The sequence below is a fragment of the Papaver somniferum genome, chromosome 9 (genome assembly GCF_003573695.1).
Source record: "Papaver somniferum cultivar HN1 chromosome 9, ASM357369v1, whole genome shotgun sequence".
NCBI classification, from domain to species: domain Eukaryota; kingdom Viridiplantae; phylum Streptophyta; class Magnoliopsida; order Ranunculales; family Papaveraceae; genus Papaver; species Papaver somniferum.
Genome location: NC_039366.1, coordinates 199434079 through 199454797, shown reverse-complemented (window position 1 = coordinate 199454797; position 20719 = coordinate 199434079). Strand labels below are relative to the sequence as shown.

General features: G+C 35.5%; 1 long non-coding RNA gene and 2 other non-coding genes across 3 annotated transcripts in view; 1 reads left to right on the top strand and 2 right to left on the bottom strand.

Moving 5' to 3' along the window:
- LOC113314691 overlaps positions 1–182 on the bottom strand; it is a 3342-nt gene extending 3160 nt beyond the window's left edge. Inside the window, exon 1 of the ribosomal RNA XR_003342573.1 lies at positions 1–182. This exon is cut by the window's left edge and continues 3160 nt beyond it. This is a non-coding gene — a ribosomal RNA (28S ribosomal RNA).
- A 255-nt stretch (positions 183–437) lies between these two features.
- On the bottom strand, positions 438–593 carry LOC113314675. The gene has a single exon (XR_003342553.1). It is a non-coding gene; the product is annotated as a 5.8S ribosomal RNA (ribosomal RNA).
- Positions 594–9403: 8810 nt separating this feature from the next.
- LOC113309438 lies at positions 9404–11709 on the top strand. The gene is made up of 3 exons (XR_003340601.1): positions 9404–9751; positions 11322–11395; positions 11599–11709. It is a non-coding gene; the product is annotated as an uncharacterized LOC113309438 (long non-coding RNA).
- Positions 11710–20719: the final 9010 nt, after the last annotated feature.

Sequence of the window (20719 nt, the reverse complement as noted above, 5' to 3'; positions counted from 1 at the left end):
GGGCCCGGTCCGTCGCTGAGGACCCTTCTACAGACTACAATTCGGACATCAAAGCCGTCTGATTCCCAAGCTGGGTTGTTCCCGGTTCGTTCGCCGTTACTAGGGGAATCCTTGTAAGTTTCTTCTCCTCCGCTTATTGATATGATTAAATTTAGCGGGTGGTCCCGCTTGACCTGGGGTCGCAGAGTGGGTGCCGTACTTACTTCCCAATGGGTTCCTTATGATCCTTCACGGTAGGCACAACAAACACGGATTCAGGAATGAAGAGAGACAACGAGTGTCGACCACCACGAATCGTGATGCTGGCCTCCCAAGGCCTTTATTTAGACCGACCGCAATTTCAAGGCACGGGGGGTCAATATCCTCCTCATTCATGCCCAATACCAATGTCTCCAGAAGGCGCCAAAGACATGAGTTGGAGGGGGAGACTCGGTGCGCGACGCCCAGGCAAGTGTTCCCTCGTCCCAAAGTCTTGGGGTGCAACTTGCGCTCAAAAACTCGATGGTTCACGGGATTCTGCAATTCACACCAAGTATCGTATTTCGCTACGTTCTTCATCGATGCGAGAGTCGAGATATCCGTTGCCGAGAGTCGTTCGAAGATTGGATTTCGCAACACCTACCGCTGCATTTATCCCATCGAGGCAGGAGAAGGAGAAGAGGCAGGCTAGTATCCATTTGTTTTTCCTTGGCGCTTGTCGCGCCTTGGTCTCGTTTTTCGGCACGAAAAGGCGGTGTTAACCGGTTCCCCGAACGAGCGGTAGAGCAAGGGGGAGAGAGATCTCCCCCCACTTGCATCACCACTGAACTTGAATTCACGTGTTCGTGGGTCGTTTTGCTGGGCAGGTTTCGACAATGATCCTTCCGCAGGTTCACCTACGGAAACCTTGTTACGACTTTTATTTTATCTAAATGATAAGGTTCAGTGGACTCTCGCGACGTCACCGGCGGCCGCCGCGTCGCCTCGATCCGAACACTTCACCGTACCATTCAATCGGTAGGAGCCCTTCCGTCAATTCCTTTAAGTTTCAGCCTTGCGACCATACTGCCCTCGGAACCCAAAAAATTTAATTTCTCATAAGGTGTCGGCGGAGTCCTAAAAGCAACATCCGCGGACCCCTGATCGACATCGTTTATGGTTGAGACTGAGACGGTATCTGATCGTCTTCGAGCCCCAAACTTTCGTTCTTGATTAATGAAAACATCCTCGGAAAATGCTTTCACAGTTGTTCGTATTTCATAAATCCAATAATTTCACCTCTGACTATGAAATACGAATGCCCCAGACTGTCCCCGTTAATTATTACTCCAATCCTGAAGGCCAGCATAATAGGACCGAAATCCTGTGATGTTATCCCATGCTAATGTATCCAGAGCTTAGGCTTGCTTTGAGCACTCTAATTTCTTCAAAGTAACAATACCGGAGGCACGACCCGGCCAATTAATGCTAGGAACACATCGCTGGTAGAAGGGACGAGACGACCGGTGCACACCCAAAGGGCGGACCGGACGACCCAACCCAAAGTCCAACTACAATCTTTTTAACTGAAACAATTTAAATATACGCTATTGGAGATGGAATTACCGCGGCTGCTGGCACCAGACCTTCCCTCCAATGGATCCTCGTTAATGGATTTAGATTGTACTCATTCCAATTACCAGACTCGAAGATCCCGGTATTGTTATTTATTGTCACTACCTCCCCGTATTAGGATTGGGTAATTTGCGCGCCTGCTGCCTTCCTTGGATGTGGTAGACGTTTCTCAGGCTCCCTCTCCGGAATCGAACCCTGATTCTCCTTCACCAGTCACCACCATAGTAGGCCACTATCCTACCATCGAAAGTTGATAGGGCAGAAATTTGAATGATGCGTCGCCAACACAAAGGCCGTGCGATCCGTGAATATACCAATACAAGATATGAAGGCAAACCTTAGCGTTATCCGTGAATCGTGAGTTTTAAACAACCATGATAGAATAAAGGTTGTCGTTGTTTCGTTACAGACCGGTTAGGCAAGGGCATGTCGGTGTCGTTTGGTGTAGTTGAAAAATGAGAATTAGTCAAGGTTAGTACAATTTAAGTAGGGTTGACCCGAGTTTTGGCATTGGTGACGGTGGATTGTGAACCTAGAGGTGGTTTGAAATGGTTTTAATGGATAAAACCCCGAGATGGAGAGGGATACGCGGTAAAAAATGATAAAAGTCTTCGAGTTTAAGAGGAAAGCGTGGGGGTGGTCGACTTTTGGAGAGGTTACGCTGACGGAGTCGAGGAGATATTGGATATTAAAGAGAGAGAAGTCATTTAGAAATAAGTCGGTGGTACTAAGGAAGAAGTGACGCGGTCTTGTTGAAAAATGGAAATAAGTTGTGTAGTGGGATTAGCGTTTTGACTAAACTATTAGAGTATAGTCAACTATATTGACTAAGTCATGTTTAGTTATCTATATGTACCTATGTCACGCATTACTGAAATCTTACTCAATAATATTTGTCTATGAATCTGATCAGGGTATCAGCTAGGTTATAATTCGGTCGTAGAAGGAAAAAGAAATATAAACCACCAACAAATCGCTTCCGCTCATAATTATCGCCTCCGCAACCACCTCCAATATAATCGTCGTCATATTCTATCCACTATTACCACCACCACCAAAAGACCTAAAACATTCAAACTCATTATCATCTTGAAATTCAGTAGTAGCAGATCCAAATCTCGCAGCAATGGAAAATTTTATCTTAATTTTATTAATCAGTTTATTAACAATAACGATTTTAGCTTCGTATGATGTTGTGTATTATCAAATATGAAAAATAAAATCTACATCTTGTTTTAGTTTTGCATCTCTTCCTTTTAATTTGGTGAATTTCTTGTTGAGTTCTTGTTCAGATATACATCTTATTGAGTTCTTCAAATTCCTCAGCTAAAAACTCTCTTCTTCAACATAGGTCACTAATAATCAACAAAGGAAATACTTTCGATTCTTTTTGCTTTGGTGAATTAACGAGTTTTGTTGCTGAATTGAATGAAATTGGAGAGCAAATTATTGAATCGAACGAGTTGTTAAATCGGTTTTAGTAAAATATGTGTTGCTTGAGTTTCATTATTGTTCATTTGTGATTCTGCTCATCTTAGAATTTATAATGTCTGAAACCTTGAATTAATTCTTGATTAAAAAAGGTTATGATTGATTCATAATTGCTTAGGATAATAGGTATTAGTTGGATCATTCTTGAACTTTCTAATTTGTAAGAAATTTTTGGTGTTGTTTTTTTTAAGAATTTATAGTACATGGGTGGTATTTGACTAATATTTGATATTGCAAACAGTGTTCGGAAAAATCCCCAAATTTAAATGTAGAACCCTAGTTTTACTGTGCACAAAACAATTTCAACTCAATGACGAAACCATAAAAAATACTTGTTCAACTAACTCGTTAAGCGCAATATCTCAAACTCATCAGTTGACATGAATCACTTGTTCAGTTGGATAAAGAGAATAACTACTTCAAACATTTTCCGAATTGAAGAACACGAATGAAATTTCTCCACTTTATTTTATAAAACAGCCAACATCAACAACATTAGTTGACTCAACGAAGTTCGCACGTACACAAGGTTCATTCAAGCAAAATTTCTGTCTAGTTCCTCAAATTCTTAGTTGTCATAAAAACAAAAAGAATACAGATCGAAAAATAAAAAAAGAGGAAGAAGATGAGAAGAAAAGGTATCCCCCTTCCCTCCCCTTTCTTTTCTTTTCTGTTTTAATACCAATAAAATACTCAAAAGGAAGAAGTTTGTATTGTCACGCCATCGTTCATCTCGGGCACACAAAAATCAGCTAGAAATACAAGTTGATTAACCTGCACAAAAACATCCTCAATAATAACCTTAGGGTAAACATTAGAACGATCGGCTAATTGCAAAACAATACATGTATTCTTAATAGGGCCTAAATTCAGACATGCATGGATAGATGCAGGCATAATGTTAGCGGATGCTACTAAGTATAACATTACTTTTTCAAGTGTAAAGTTACCAATCTTAATGGAAATATCAAAACTACTAGGATCTTGATGTAATTTTAGATAGTGGTAAATAAAGTGATTTGATTCTCGAACTTGTGAAGATTTGATTTTTAAATTGAAATTCTAAAACTAATAAAAATCAACTGAATGTGATAACAGTAAAATTAGAAGGTAACCAAGACACTAGATTCCACTATTACGCAAGATTGGATGATAAATATTTCCAAATTCTATTCAATTGTTAAGTCCTCTTTTAATTCACTATCAATCATGCAGATTCTCAAACATTAATTGTAAACCTTAAACATAGATTATCAAGATATTCCAAGCATAAGTTATCAAGCTGAATGACAAATAATTAAGAAAATCATTCAAACAATTTAAAACTCTGCAAAAACAGCGATTAAGTGAATTATATAATAAAATAAGAGAAATAAAATAGTTTCCCATTTATGTTGCGTAAATAGCTTCCTCTATTGCCTTGATTACGAGCGAATTAGCTCATCATAGTAAACATGCTCTCAAAATATTTATTTAAGCTCAAAAATTGTTTACAAAGATAAAACGAAGAGAAAATGGTGAAAAACATGATTTTGTGACGCTTGAAAATCGTCGCAGAGTCACTATTTCAATGAACGATATAAAAAAAAGTGTTGTAGACACTATTCCGCAGTCGCTAGAAAGGTGTTAAAAACTATCGAAAATATTCGACATTTTCCAGCTACTGTCTTAGACGGGTCTTTGTTCTTCTTTCTTCCTTACAGTAGCAAAAAGTGTTCTTTACTGCAACTCATGATTTCTCCCTTCTCTCGTCTTTGCTAACCCCTCCAACACTCGAAAACCCTTCCCTAGAACCCTAGCATTCCTTTTATACTCAACAGGGACCTAGAATCTCTGTAATAATTCTCGAATAATCTTCTTTTATTTCTTGGGAATATTTTCCTTCTTAATCTATTTTCCAGCCAACCACAGGTGTAGTTCACCTCTGCACGCGTCTTCTGGTGGAGTAAATAGTCCAGTCACGTTGCTAACACGATTTGAATTGACTCAAACTCGTGTATTCCTTCACAAAATCCTGATAACGACTGCGTCGAATATATCCTTCCCAAAACCAAAAATAATCGAGTTTTTGTTTCTTCAAAACATGTGAAAGACATGTGTACATAGTGAGCACATGATAGTTGTAAAATCCCTCGAAAATCTGCAACAAAATCTTCTCAACAATTTTTCCAGAAGTTAAGCAGGAAAAAGAATTGAATTTCCCGCAAATTTTAATTTTAAAATTTCTGAAGAAGATGGGTGTACCCCTAACAGAAATGGGGTTCCATTTAGCAACTGCCCTAAGGTGCCTTTAGTAATTTTTCTGGGGTGTCTTTAACACTTTTCTGGCGTTCCTCTCTGTGGGGCCTTTAACACATTTCAGGGGTACCTTTAATACTTTATCATGGGGTGTAAAACACCACTTTTCGAGCCAATTTCGCCGCAAGAGCTTATTTCTCTATAAATATCTATAAAAACATAAAATAACCAAATAAGATAGAGCACTTACAATATATACAATTGAGAGATGTTAGACACATAAGTGCGTCTATCGAATACCCCCGAACTTATTATTTTCTAGTCCTCAAGCAAATCTAATCTAGAAAATAAAATCCTAACTCACTGTCGCAGGCATAGCGATTGCACTTAGCGTGTGCAACAAGCCTTTAAACCCCTAGGTGACCCTAGTGGCCGAGTTATAGTCTCGGGAGGGTTTAAAAGAGGTGTACCCACAAAACCTATACTCTAAAATCTTTCTTCCTATGCAGAATTTTGGAACGACACTAAAAAATCTCCATAGTTGGCATACTCTCATTGACTACATGAGGAAGTACTCAGTATATTAAAATTCATATATAAGTTACAAATCTCTAGTCAGATAGTCTCACTATAGACATCAATATCCTAAACATAGACATCAATATCCTAAATAACATAAATCACATGGTAAGATTAAGAAGATGACATCAAACACATGGCATATTTCTATTGATGAGTGATGTGGAGGAAAAAGTTAAAAGGAGAAGTCAGTTTTCCTTACAGCCTATATAAGATGTGAAACCGAAAGAGCCGGAGAGGGCCGACACCATGGTAGTTTTAGATTATTTTTTTTGCTTTTATTTTTGTAATGGAAATATAGTTGTCTCTATTGGTGTTAAAGAGGAATCCAATAAATTGTGTAAGAAATTCTAGTACTCTTTGAATAAATATTTTTTTTTGTAGCTTAAATGTTTTAGTTAATCTCTCTCCATATTTAGCTTCATAATAATCGTTTTGGGTAGTTTATATAACGATTTTTTTATAAGCGAAGAAGTTTATACCATTTTGGTTGACAACATAAGTTGTTATTTATTTGAACTGTAATATTTCCTGATACATGAGATTGGGTTCGAAACTGTCTCGAGTTATATCACGAATATTATTTATAGAGGAATGATTATTTTACACAATTGATTTGGTTGAATCCAAAACCCTAGGTTTTTCTCCCATTAATCATCTTAGCAATTTTTTCTTTAGTATTTTTCTTAATTGATCTAAAAACCAAATCTTTAGAAAATAGCCCGAGCAACGAATCTTTTCTTACCACTTGTAAAAACTACACCAGTTTTTGGCGCCGCCGATGCGGACTTGCCTTTAGGTTAGGTTTTAGATTTTTTTTTTGTAAATATTTTGGTAGTTTAGAATTTATTTTATTTTCTTAGATTTTATGTTGGGTATTTTTTTAAGCTTTTGTGTGCAGGTTTAATTTGACATTTATTGGAGAATAAAACTGGACAACCAAAAAGGTAAGTAAAGATATTACATTTTTTTATCTTTTTTTGTAAATATTGATATTTGCTAGATTTTTTTTTATTTGTACATAGTTAATTTAGGATTTTTTTTTTGTAAATGTTTTATTTATTTATTTAAAATAAAAACACGTGCATACACCAATTGCATCGTCAGACACCGAATTTTAGGAAAACTCGTGGTTTAGTACGGTGAACCTTCTGGGAGTTGTCATCCGAAACACCACAAGCCTTGGCCTCGTAATGTTGACAAGTCTTTGACTGTAGGTATATTCTTCTTAAGGTAACCTGAGCCTACCAATTTAGTCGACCCTGTATTTGCACGTGCACAACAAAAAAAAATCCAGTTGGTATTATAATGACTAATATAATTATTATCCAGCTGAGTATTTAAATGAACAATATCGATCCGTACTATGATCATAGTGTGGATAGTACTTGGGACCACCACCTACCTTCTGAAGGTTATGGTTCTTACCATGTTGATCTTAATTACTATTGCACGTCCATTAATCATACGAACGAGTGAATGAACAATATTATACTGAAAAAAATGAGAGTTATCCATATTTAAAGGATTTAATCAAATAGTTGCAACCAATTTCTGATGAATATAGAACTTTCCATAGAAGATGCACTCAAACAGTATGAATTTTCAAGTCTTTCTTTACAAGGAGTCACTTAAGAAGTTGAACAAAATTGTATGTGAATATGAAATAAGAATGTCTAAACTGTGTGGGACTCTTAATAATTATGAGGAACAAAATGTACCTAAGGCTATTGCTCATAATGAACTTGAATTCCAAAATAGTGTTTCCAATCTTACCCATGATAATACATATAATTATTCACCTAATTTAGAGGATGAGGGTAAATCTGAAAACACTGCATGTTTAGAAAAGGTTCAACCATTTCAACCATCTTCGTATTGTTATGATGATGAGGATAGTGACGATGAAGAATTTGAAATATATAGTCATAGTGACGAGGAAATTGTTACATCAATTGAGACTTATGATTTTTTTCTAGTTCAAATCCTAATAATGTTGATAATTATTCACATATTCAAAAGGATGGGGATTTGACTAGGGATACCATTGGTTTAGATGGTGTAGTATATCATTGTGATTATGAAGCCAATGATGGCTTAGAGGAAAGAGTTTATCCTGAGACTAGTGTTTTAGAGTCGTGTGATTTGGAAACAATAGTCATCCTAAGGATTATATAAATGTAGAACCACATGATTACAACCTATAAGAAATAAAATACCATTTTCCTAAATCTAATAATTTAGAAATTAGGGAAATTGTGACTAGTTTATCCAAGGATATTGACAATTCTAAGTTTGGGGGTGAATATCATTCTCCTCGTGGTTTACCTTTAACTCTTACAAAGGTCCCTAATTTGGGACTTAATGTATGCGCCTCTACCATATTAAAAGACTATCTTCATACACGTTTTCCTGAACCTAGTTATGTCCAAAAAGAAACTCAGTTGATAGTAACCCATTCTCTAGTTGATGCGGTTAATCTGGTCCAAGATACCACAATTGACTTTGTTGTCCCACCAAGATTTAATTTACCAAATTTGGGAGTATCTCAATTTGAAATATGTTATTATATAATTTGTAGAACTATACCTAATTATTTTAGAAAGTTAGAATCATCGACACATTTACTTAAGAATGACCACCATTATGGTCAACTATGTAAGTCAAATCTAATTGACTTTGAGGATCCACAATTTTTCAGGTTATTATGTGCTTCTAAGTTTTTATTTGAGTTTTTTCAGACTCTACAACCTGATCCCCGGGATCCTTATGAAGAAATCCAGCACATGAAAATATTTTATCTAGACCCTTTCCTAGAGACTGAACCCGAACCACAGCTAGATTTAGTTGTCTTAAAAAGGAAACTAGATAAGGGTGTGCTTTATTTGTTCATTTTCTTGGAATTCCTTTTATTTTTGGTAGCTTTATTTGGTTTTGATAACCCACATAGGTTCAGACTATTGCTACACGATTTTATGTGGTGACTAATCTATCGACATATCGCTGAAGACACTAAACTTAGCGCTTATTGGGAGGCAACCCATACATGGTGATTTTAAGGTCCCTATGGAGGACCCTGTTGTACATTAGTTTTTTTTTATTATTATTTTCTTTCTTTGTTTCTCCCCATGGAAGGATTGTTACACTTCATCCGGGTATTATCTTTCTGACTTCTCTACCTGTTGTTACTTAAATTTTTGGTACTACACTTTAATTTGAAACATTGAGGACAATGTTAGATTTAAGTTTGGGCGTGAGTGAAAAAAATTTAGTTAGTTTTTATTTAATAAAAAATTTAAAAAAAAAAATTTAAAAATATAAACTCCATAGCCTAGAAATTTGTGCCAATTTAGGATGACACTAACCAGTCTAAGACCTTATTTGTTTGCAGCTGACTCGGTGTCTGGATCTGAGTCAACCCCTGACTCGCACCGAGTCAGCACTTAGACTGTTTGGTTTGCATTTTTTATAACATCTGACTCGGCATATGAGTCGTGCCTAACCCCTGACTCGGTCCCTGTAGAGTCAGGCATGGAAATGCTCCTGAGTCGGTGCCTATTACCCCTGAGTCATAGAAATTGACAAAAATGCCCTCGATATTATATCAAAAAATTACATTTCTTCTTTTCTCATTTTCTTCGTTTGTTCCGTCAAGAGGAGAGATGGGAGATAAGCAACCAAACCCGATCTCCATCATCGCCCTCATCTGATATCTCCTTCGTCTTCAACTGATATTCTCCTTCATCACCTCATCTCATCTTTTGATCTGTTTCATATCATCTAAAAGCTTCCTTTTGAATCATCATCATCTTCAGGTATAATATCCTGGTTAGTGCTACCAAATCATCAGGTATAATTCTTCATCATCATTGTTATTGTAATTGCTAATAATTTTGTTTTTCTTTTTCTGCTATCTCAGATTAGGGTTCTTCGTTTTCATTTTAATTTTTTTTATTAGGGTTTGTTCTGCTATATTGAATTAGGGATTGAGTATGTTAATTGTAGGTTCTTCTGGTGATAGATCTTGGGTTCTATCAATTAATTTTTCTGGCGTTTCTACTGAATCTTGGGTTCTTGTTTACTGATTTCTCTCTGAAGTGATAGATCTTTTCTGGGTTTCTTATGGTTTCTGTAATTACGTAGTTTGAAGGAGCTCAAATGAATCAGGGGATATAAACCTCTAAACAAAACGTCGCACCAAGTGTTCGATAAAATACATGACTGAAAAAAGAAAAAAAAAGGGTAAAAGATCTTATTGCATTGTTTTCACATTTCAGTAATGGAATGAACGATTTATGGTTGGATTTAGATTTAATTTGATCATTTAGACACGGGTCTACAAATGACTAATAAATGAGTGATTTCTTTGGTTTTTTATAATCTTCCATAGTTTTATTTGATCATTGTATATAAAAATTCTTATTTCTTTTTAAATATCTTATTTTCCACTTAATTAGTCCATGAAGCAGTATCTGGCCGGGAGATGTTTCTGTTTTACAAGCATGGCTTGATGGAAATGCTAGTAATATTTATAGTCCACAGTTATTAGTTAGTATTGACAACGGGTTGATATGTGTGGTAATACTTATAATTTTTTTTGTTAGTCCTTCATATCACTACGGAAGAAATGAGACCTTGAGATAAATTGTCTGTAAGAATTCCAGTATTAGGCTAACTGTCTTTTGTAATGGCTGTAGACTCGCAGTTCAGAAGATTCGGCTACTTTACATTTTCTATAAATATATATTTATTTTCACATGGGCCTTGTGAATGAGACTAAGGTAATGGTTACAGCCAATGATGATAGTATCACAGTTAAATGTCGGAAGTGAATTGGTTTTGATCCCCATGTGTGTTGCCTAACCTTTGGCTTTTGTTCATCCTATTAGGATAACTTAGCTAAGTTTGTTATGAATGCATTTTATTGAAAATAATGAAAATGGAACTGTTTTAATTGGTTTGTGTTGGTTTAAAGAGGTTTATGAAAGATTTTGAATATTGGTCTCTGTAGCATTAGGTATATAAGTGATAAGGCAGTACTTTCCTTTCCAGAGTTTGAACTGAATATTTCTTATGCTAAAGGTGCCCTATTGACGGGTGGTTGACCTTACTATGCTTTTCTCATTTGTCCAATCAGATTTGCAATTTGTGAAATCAGACCTGTGTTGCTTTAACTGTTTTAATTGGTTTGTGTTGGTTTAAAGAGGTTTATGTACTGTGTACTAGAGTATTTATGAACGTATGTGATAGCACCATCTAATGTGCAACGCGGCTTTTGATGCAGAGACCTCGACATTAGTTTGAAAAAATGATGATGTGCTAGCGCCATCTAAGCCTTTTACCTGCTATGTGTTTTCTCTTATTGTACTCTTCTCTTTTTGGAAAACATTTGCTTATACAAATGTTTGGTTGCATTGTAGGGCTAGTTCGCATATAACCTTATACATTATCTCAGTAGGCAGACATTTGTTTCCATCACTGGATCCTAAAGCAGGTATTTTTTTCTCGGCCTTTCTCCCGTTACATATAAAATAACAATGTAGATTTTTTGAAGTCAAGTTAATCTTTCCATCCATAATGAGGACAACAATGCTGATTGCAAAAAAAAGAAAGATACTCTGTTTACTTTCTCAGTAGTTAGCACACTCTCTTATGTTTCAAATTACCCACGTCTTGTATTGTTTTACTTTATGCTAGTTCTCTATGGAGAAAAAAGAAGATGAAAAAGCAAATAAGATAACTTTTAGGAGCATCCCAGCATTTAGAGGATTATTTATTGACCAATGTTTGGCACAAGCTACTGAGCATGTGTTTTCTGGAACTTCTTTGAAGCAAACTTCGTGGGGAAATTTGTGCAAATACTTTTCTGAGAAGTATGACTGCACTATCACCCAAAAGAAATTGAGAAACCACTGGGATTACTTGCGCACCCAATATGTCACTTGGTCCCGTCTCTTAGCAAGAACCGGGCATGGGTACAACGCGGAGACGAACACTTTTGATTGGAGCGAAGAGCAGTGGATTGAATTAGACAAGGTAAGAGATTGTTTTGGCTTTCTTTGTTGATGTTCTAATCCATGAGGTTTGAGTGACAACAAAGGTGTCTAGTTTCCAGTGCATGCCACTTCTCTATTTTTTTTTAGTGTCTCACTGCACACAGCCATAGTTTTTTTAGTTGCTCTCAATTTGTTTTAACTTAAAGAAGCAACAACATCTATTTTATCTTTGGCATCACCTATCCTTGAACTTTTCAGTTTTGAATTTTTTGTAATCTTATTTTTCTAGGTTGTAATACAGCTCTAGATACAGTCAGATTCGGTGTTTTTTTTCTGATGTTACATCAATCAGCTGAACATATTTATTGATTTTACTTTCTAATTGATGCAGACAATCAAAAACGCCAGTCAATTCAAGAACAAGGGACTGGAAGATGCAGAGAAGTTGCAGAATTTATTCGATGGGAAGTTCTCTACTGGAGTTAATAGGGATACGCCTGGAAGAACGGAACCACCTTGTTCAGCTGGAACTTCTACAACTAATGGATCTGAATCTCGTACAACTCATGGAAAAGAACAAAATCATGAGGATGACAACGAGGTTGATTCTAGTCTCAATACAAAGGGGAGTGGCAGGAAAAGGAAGAAGGAAATGGAGGAAGCATCAAGTGATCTATTAACTGAGAAAGTTTGTTCTATTGTAACATCGATGGAGACTCATCTTCAACATAAGAAACTTGCTCTAGAAAAGGATAACGCGGCCGAATTCATGAAAGCTTTGGATAATTTACTTGAGACTGATTGTATCACAATGGATGAGTATTTGAGAATAAGTTTAAAAGCTTCAGAGATGCCTGGTTGGCAGAAATTGTTTGTCAGTTTGAAAAGCAATGAGCTTCGTGTTGCCTTTGTACACAAGCTTTTAAAAGAACGTTGAGAAATCTTACGTGATGAGATAGCTAGTCTCCTTTAGATTTGTTGCTTCTTTTATGTTTGTAGGAATGAAATCTTTAGATTTTATTGTTTTGTAATGTTTAATTCCATCAAAAGAAAGAAGTTGTTTAGAATGGAATGGAACAATTTGTGATGTTTCATTAGTGATAGATATTATGGTTTGAAATGTGCATAAGGGCAATTTATGTCCAAAAAAATCCAGTCAGTTGAGTCAGGTCTGACTCACAAAACAAACATATTTACTGACTCATACCTTAGTGAGTCAGATCCAGATGAGTCAGGTGATTTGACTCAGATCCAGACGACTCAGATCCAGATGACTCAGATGACTCAGCTGCAAACAAACAAGGTGTAAGTGGATGGAAACATCTTGGTTGTAGGAGTTGAGGAAACCAATAACAGAGTCTATTCATAAAAAGACAGAGTTCATGTGTTATAATGGAATCATCACACTATGTTCATCACATTATGTTTTGTTTTTATTTCTTTGCAAATTTATATGTTTCTCTAAGTGATTTGGTGAGGCCCACACATCAAATTGTTACCACTGACGGATGGAATAAAGTGATTGAGTTGCTAAGTAATAAATAGACCAGACCAATCAGACCAAACAGAATAATAGTTAAAAAGAATAATAAAAAAAAAATTAACACTTGGATAGCAATATGTGTGTTTTCCCTGTCTCCGTCGCCTAAACAAGCGTGGAACGCAGGATCCATGGGAACTATCATGTAATCTGATGACAAGAAGAATGCGCTTGGATCCAAAAGATCAAATCATGCAGTTACAAAATATAAAAATAAAAAAAAAAATAAAAAAAAAGTTTATTATTGTGCAATAAAATCGGCCGCTGGTACCCTTGTATAGACCAGCTGAGTTGATCTAGATTTAAGATTATCGACCGCTGGTTCCCTTGTATATGCCAAGTTGTGTTGATATTAGTCCAGACCAGTATCTCAATCCATTAGGATTCATAGGTTGATCTTGGCGGTGGTCTTCAGACAGATATGGGAAACACCGTTCACCTTAGTCAACATCGTTTTAAACTACATATCTCTATAATATATTCATGTGATTTGTGTGATTTCGATTATTGATGTCCATAGTGTGACTATCTAAGTAGAGCTCTGTCACTCATAAATGAATATGATCCGCATCCGGGTACTTCCTCTTGTTGTCAATGAAAGTATGTCAACCAAGGAGACTCTTTACTGTCGTTCCTGAATTCATCACAGGTAGCTAGGGTTTGGAGTAAAGGTTTTGTGGGTACACCTCTGGTAAACCACCCGAGACTATTACTCAACCACTAGGGCCACCTAGGGGTTTAAAGGCTTATTGCATAGGCTAAATGTAATCGTGATGCCTGCGACAGTGAGTTAGGTTTTTTTTTTCTATTTTAGATTTTCTCGGGACTAGCAAATAATAAGTTTGGAAATATTTGATAAACACATTTATGTGGCTATTTTGATCTCGATTTTCTATACTGTTAAAACACGTGTTTGTATTAATTTTGATATTTATTGTGTCTTTGTAAATACACAAATAAAATCAACTTTAGAAAATAAAGGGGCTAAAACTGGATTTCCTTATAGAAAATATGGGCTTCGGAATGAATGAACCTATTGATCTTGGTTGGGTTTAACGGACTTGGAGATTAGGAGAGGACTTTATGATATACGAAAGGGATCGGTGCATATTGCATATTGGAAAATGTTGGTGGCGGACAATCGAAAAGTACACAGATATTATATTTTTGGAGCAAACACATAAATTTCTAATATCAATTAAGGAATCGGATAAAAAAATGGGAATACAGTTAATTACTTAGCTTGGGTGCGTAACTTATGTGCATATATAATATTCACATACTACTAACGAAAAGAAAGATTTGTACCATGATTTAATTGTTTGATCGGCCAAGGAAACATGAGGTGGCTAAATGCACGTGGAATGAGCTGAATTTGGAGTATAAAACGAATACAAAGAGTGCACTTACCTTCTGTACAAGATTTTGGGCGTATTGCCACTTACAAAGAGTTAAGTTGGTGGATTGATATAAGGGGAAGGTGAATACATACTTGGAGGTAGGGGTGTAAATTTTGCCCGGCAGCCCGAGGCCCAGTACCGTCCGTCCTATCCCATGACAACCCATGGGTGATCTTGGTCCTTTACGGGCTGGCCCGACCTAGCCCATTTAAATAAGAGGGCGGGCACATGCCACAATTCAAATTTTCTTTCCCGGCCCAATGCCCTTCCTATTATCCCGTCAATGCTACCTGCCATGTTAGCCCGCCAGTGTTATCCATTTACCTAGCTTAAGTGACTGTTCTCATTTGTTTTATCCTAGAATATACTTGGTACATATACTTAATACAATCAACCCTCATAGTTTTCATATGTACTTCTTAACTTTTATTCCATAGGAGTCTAATTTTGTTACCCATATAGAAAAAATATTGAGAAAAATCTAAGGCAGATTCCTTTTCTGATGATTCAATTCAGGAACAATTATAGGAAGTTTGGTTTATCTTATTCCCATCTCAATTCTCGTATTTGATTATTAATTTTAAGTAAAACTTGTGTATTATTACTACTTTCTTTTTATTTTTAACAATATATATGTATAATATATATTTGTTTGTAATATTCAAGGCCCTCCCGGCCCTACCCGCCCGAGCCCAAATTACAAAACAGGCTTGGGTAGGCCATGAATACTAACTGTAGATAAATAACCCTGTCCGCCCGGCCCTTTTAATTTTATGGATAAGAGATGTTCTGGCCCGCCCTATACCGTCCCATTTAATAAATAGGCCGGGCTGCCCGGCCCGGCCCAATTTACACCCCTACTTGGAGGGATTTAATTAAATTGGTTGGAATGATGATATGGTAAAATATCTAATGGTTGATTTGATGTAACATTAAATACATGGCGCATTTTTACTAGGTGAGTGATGTGGTGGAAAAAGTAAAAAGGAGAAGTCGGTGTTCCTTACAGCCTATACGAGGTGTGAAACCGTAAGAGCTAGAGAGGGCCGAGACCACGGTGGTTTTAGATTATTTATTTATTTTTATTTTTTTGTAATGGAAAGCTAGTTCTCTCTATTGGGGTGGTTTTAGATTATTTATTTATTTTTATTTTTTTTGTAATGGAAAGCTAGTTCTCTCTACTGGGGCTAAGAAGGAATCCAATAAATGGTGAAAGAAATTCTAGTACTCTTTCAATAAATATTTTTTTTGCATCTTAAATATTTCAATTAATTTTTTTTCATATTTAGCTTCATAATAATCATTTTGGGTAGTTTAACTATCGATTTTTTATAAGCGAAGGAGGTTATACCATTGTGGTTTACAACATAAGTTTGTTATTTATTTGAACTGTAATATTTTCTTAAACTTGAGATTGGGTTCTAAAATGTCTCGAGTTATATCACGAATATTGTTTAGAGAGGAATGATTATTTACACAATTGATTTGGTGGAATCCGAAACCCTAGGTTTTTCTCCCATTAATCATCTTAGAAATTTTTTCTTTAGTATTTTTCTTAATTAATCTTAAAACCAAATCTTTAGAAAATAGACCGAGCAACGAATCTTTTCTTACCACTTATAAAAACTATGTCAGAGAGGTCTCACGTTCTCTATTTGTGTAAGGGTTATTCAACAATTACATGGATATCCTAACCCATTAATAGCAATAGAATGATCAAGAGATTAATCCAATTGTACACTTGAACAATCTAAAAATCAATCATAAACCCTAAATATGGTGAAAACAAACGATGATGATTAAAACTCTCAAAAGGTTTGTATTAATAATAAAGCTTCATGCTTAGTACATTGAATTCATCCTTAATCAATAAAAGGATTTAGGTACTCATATTACAAAGAAGATGAATAATGGTGGTTTCCCCCTAAAGGGATAAACCCTAGTTTTGGATGTTCAATAAACCCTAGATTCTAATATGATATGATCGATATATTATTTTGAAAGGCCTAATACCTATTTATATAGGTTTCAATCCTTGGCCTCGAAGTATCCTAGTCGGTTAAGGAATCTGACCCTACAAAAGTAGTAAATAAATATTGCAGGACTTTTGGCCTTCATAGGTATGCGTACCTAAATTTCAATTAAATCCATGGGAAATAAGTTAAATCCCGGGGACATAAGTATGCATACTTTGATTGTCTTCGGTATTCGATAAAAACTCGTCGTGGCCACAACTTCTTCGTCCGAACTCGGAATGACCTAATTATTTTTATCTTTCAATTATATTAAATATATGATGAGAAATCCTTAATTTGGATGAGTTAATCTTGGTCTTTGGCCCGTCTCTTGCGTTTTGCTCCTTTTCGTCGCACTTGTCCGACTTCTCTTGGACTTGGGCACTTGGATACTTGGAATAATTCTATTCATAGATATTTTCATATCTTTGTACCTTTTTGGATAGTTTACCTAATAGAGACATATAATAGAAAAAAGAGTAATAATACGAAAATATGCAAGAATAATAGCTAAAGCAAGTATGGAATGAACACTAAAATCATATGAATTATGCACTTATCAAATCCACCCATACTTAGGTTTTGTTAGTCCTCGAGCAAACTAAATAAAACTAATCCTAAATACAACAACTCCATGTCATCGAGAATACGGTTACACTTAGCATGTATAACAAGGCTTTAAATCCCTAGGTGTCCCTAGTGGACGAGTTTTAGTCTCGTGAGGGCTTACAAGAGGTATACCCACAAAACGTACTCCGATTTCTTGCCTTGGAAGAATTATTGAGGATAGACACAAAGTAGAAAGCCAAATAATTAGCTTCCATATGTTCTTTAGCTGCAAACATCCCACATACATTCAAATCATCACACTTAAGCAATTACTTACGTGTGACATTCAACCTGATTGCAAAACTCTACTAAGATATCCATCATACTTGTTCCAACGTTTTCCACAACACTCGCGTACTGAAATCACATGAATAGATAAGAAAATGGAAATACAAAAGTGAAGTGTGCAAATGTTGACTAAAGTGAAAGATGTTACCCAAAATACTTGTATGAATGTCGTCAAAGGATTCTTATTTATATATGAATAGTTGAGACAAGCACCCATTTAACTCAACCACATGATTAGATACTCTAAGCGCATGTTCCTTTTCAGAAAGTACGTGATAGTTTCCTTGGATCCTACGTTCCATGCTTGTTTAGACGACGGAGACAGGGACAACATTTCACACATACTGCTATCCATGTGTCAAGAAACTCATCAATAGTCTTTTTGATTTTCTATATAATGATGATAGATTTTTATTTTCATTGACTATATGATTATTCCGCAATTCAAGACCTATCATTTATTAGTGTCGATAAATGAAGAGGAGCATTATATATATGTTTCTTTCTTTTTCTTTTTTTTTTTCCTTTTTTTTCTTTTTTTTTTCCGGCTCACTCTTGATAAGTGTAAGACAAATGTATATGGGGATTTTATATACTCAACCAATGATTACCTTGCTACAACATCCACAACAGTATCAGGATCCCAGCAAATCACTTTAGATAAACATTTAACTGCAAAAATAAAAAGAAAGTGATTCGGTAATGATTAATTTTGAGGATGAATCTTTCAAACGACTACCATACCTGAGTTTCACATTCAATTATGAATGTAAATATTTAAGGATTTTATAATGACAAAGTGGAACTCAATCTATAGTTATAAGAACTATTTCAACCTTAAAAGGTTTAGTGTGTCATCCTAAACAACTCATAATCAACTCCAAAATATGAAGTCTCAAGAATGAAAAAAATCAAAGAGTATTATTTATTTTTCTTTTATATGAAAACTAATATAATATACTAGCCGAACATGCTTAGCTACTCCCCCACACTTAAACTCAACATTGTCCTCAATGTTCAAAACCGAAAATTCTGATTTCTGACATAACAACCCTGAAAAACTCAAAAACTCTACCAATGGGTAGGGAACTAGGAAAAACATACTAAAAGAAATTTGTTCACCTACATATTTTCTATAATGTTTCAAAATTTAAAAGTGTTTCGAAAAATTGTCCGACCCTTACGGCCTCCGGAATGACAGACATGCAATCTGAAAAAGTTCTGTAAAAATACCAAAACTCAAATGTCCAGGCCTATCGCTCCAACTTAACAGACTCAAAATTAAAATTTTATTTTTGGAAAAGATAGGTGAGTCTTTCCTATTTAAAATTTTGGGTAAACCACTCAAATCGGACTCCGTATGAAGTTTCGAGAGATTTTTTCGTAATGCATGTGCAGAGAAAAAAAAATCTGACGAGAATATTTCATCAAAACTTTTCACTATAGATTTAGGACTTTGTAAAATTTAATATGGGAATGAAAAATATGATATGAAAAACTAAGAAAAATAAAAAAAATAAAAGGGATAGATATACAAAACCGATGGGTTTCCTCCTACGCAGCGCTTGGTTTAACGTCGTCAGCCCGACGTTATTGTTATCATCCGTACACCAATAATCTGAAAATTTGGAAATCCTTTAAAATATAAATCTTCAATTCGAATAACAGTTTCACAAAAACATTATCATAGAATATAAATATTGAACCAATCACTTTATTGCAGTTTTCCCCACACTTAGATCTTTCTACATTCGAAAGTGAAAAGAGAACATAGAATTCGGGAACTTCAAAAGGTTTCTCAGCTTGGTGAACCTGCACAATACTCGAATTAAACACATCTAGTGGTGGATACTTATAAGCAAAATAATCCGTTAAAACTTTGGAAGCACATAACTCCAATCGTAAGTGAGGTATTTTCTTAAAAGTTGGGTTAACAACTCTTTGAGAAGCTACTTCAATTGGATGGAAATGATCGATAGATATAGAATTAAGCAAATGATTAGACAAACCTTGTACCAGATCCTCATTAATTATCTCCAATGAATTATTTACCTCAATAGTATCGTGGTCCTCTATCGGACTATTATTATCTAGCTTAATTTGGTCTTCCACGACTTTAATCAATTTGGTTTCATTCTCAATATCCATCTCTTCAACAATATCATCATCCGAATCAAATTCCTCTCTCATGAACTCTTCTTCAATATAAATTTTGGGGTATTTTGTATGAGTATCCGTTGAGGGAATTGTCGGGTCTATTTCTTGCAAATCAATCGGCCTAAATATATTGTAATCCGGATGTTTATTGTAACGTTGATATGCATTTGAGTATGTCACACCGTTCATAACAATGGTTAGGTCAAACTAAGGCTCATCCTTTTGAATTTGCGAGTGATCATTATTAAGATGCGAAGTTGGAATAACTTCATCATTGCTACATCGACTTTCCAAAGGTTTCTCATCCTCAAAGTATTCTTTGTCATCCATAGGAATTTCAGAATTAATTTGGTTTTGGGGCCAAACTTCTTCTTCATTCATTGTCTCGCTGAGTTGAGCAATGCGATTCTTCATGATATCTATAGACCTTTGAAGTCCTTCGAGTGTATCTTCAGTCTTTTTTCCACGCTCATCCATATTATTCATAAATTGGAGCATTAGATTTCCAAATTAGAAGAACTATCATTACGAGCATAGCTATCCATGTTCTGGTAGCGTTCATCCGTACTTTGAATTTGCTGGTCCATTTTATCTACATATCGCTGCTGCAGATCTGTCAGACTAAAAGAATCATGATTAAAAACATAACTATCCCCCAATCCTTGTGATTGTTCACTTACATGCACGTCATAAGGTTTTTGACATGTATGATAATATCCATAAGATTACATGGGATATTGTTCGCAACCAAAAGATTGGTTTTGATTGTACCTATGGTATGGTTGATAGTTATCATATGAATGAGATTGAAAA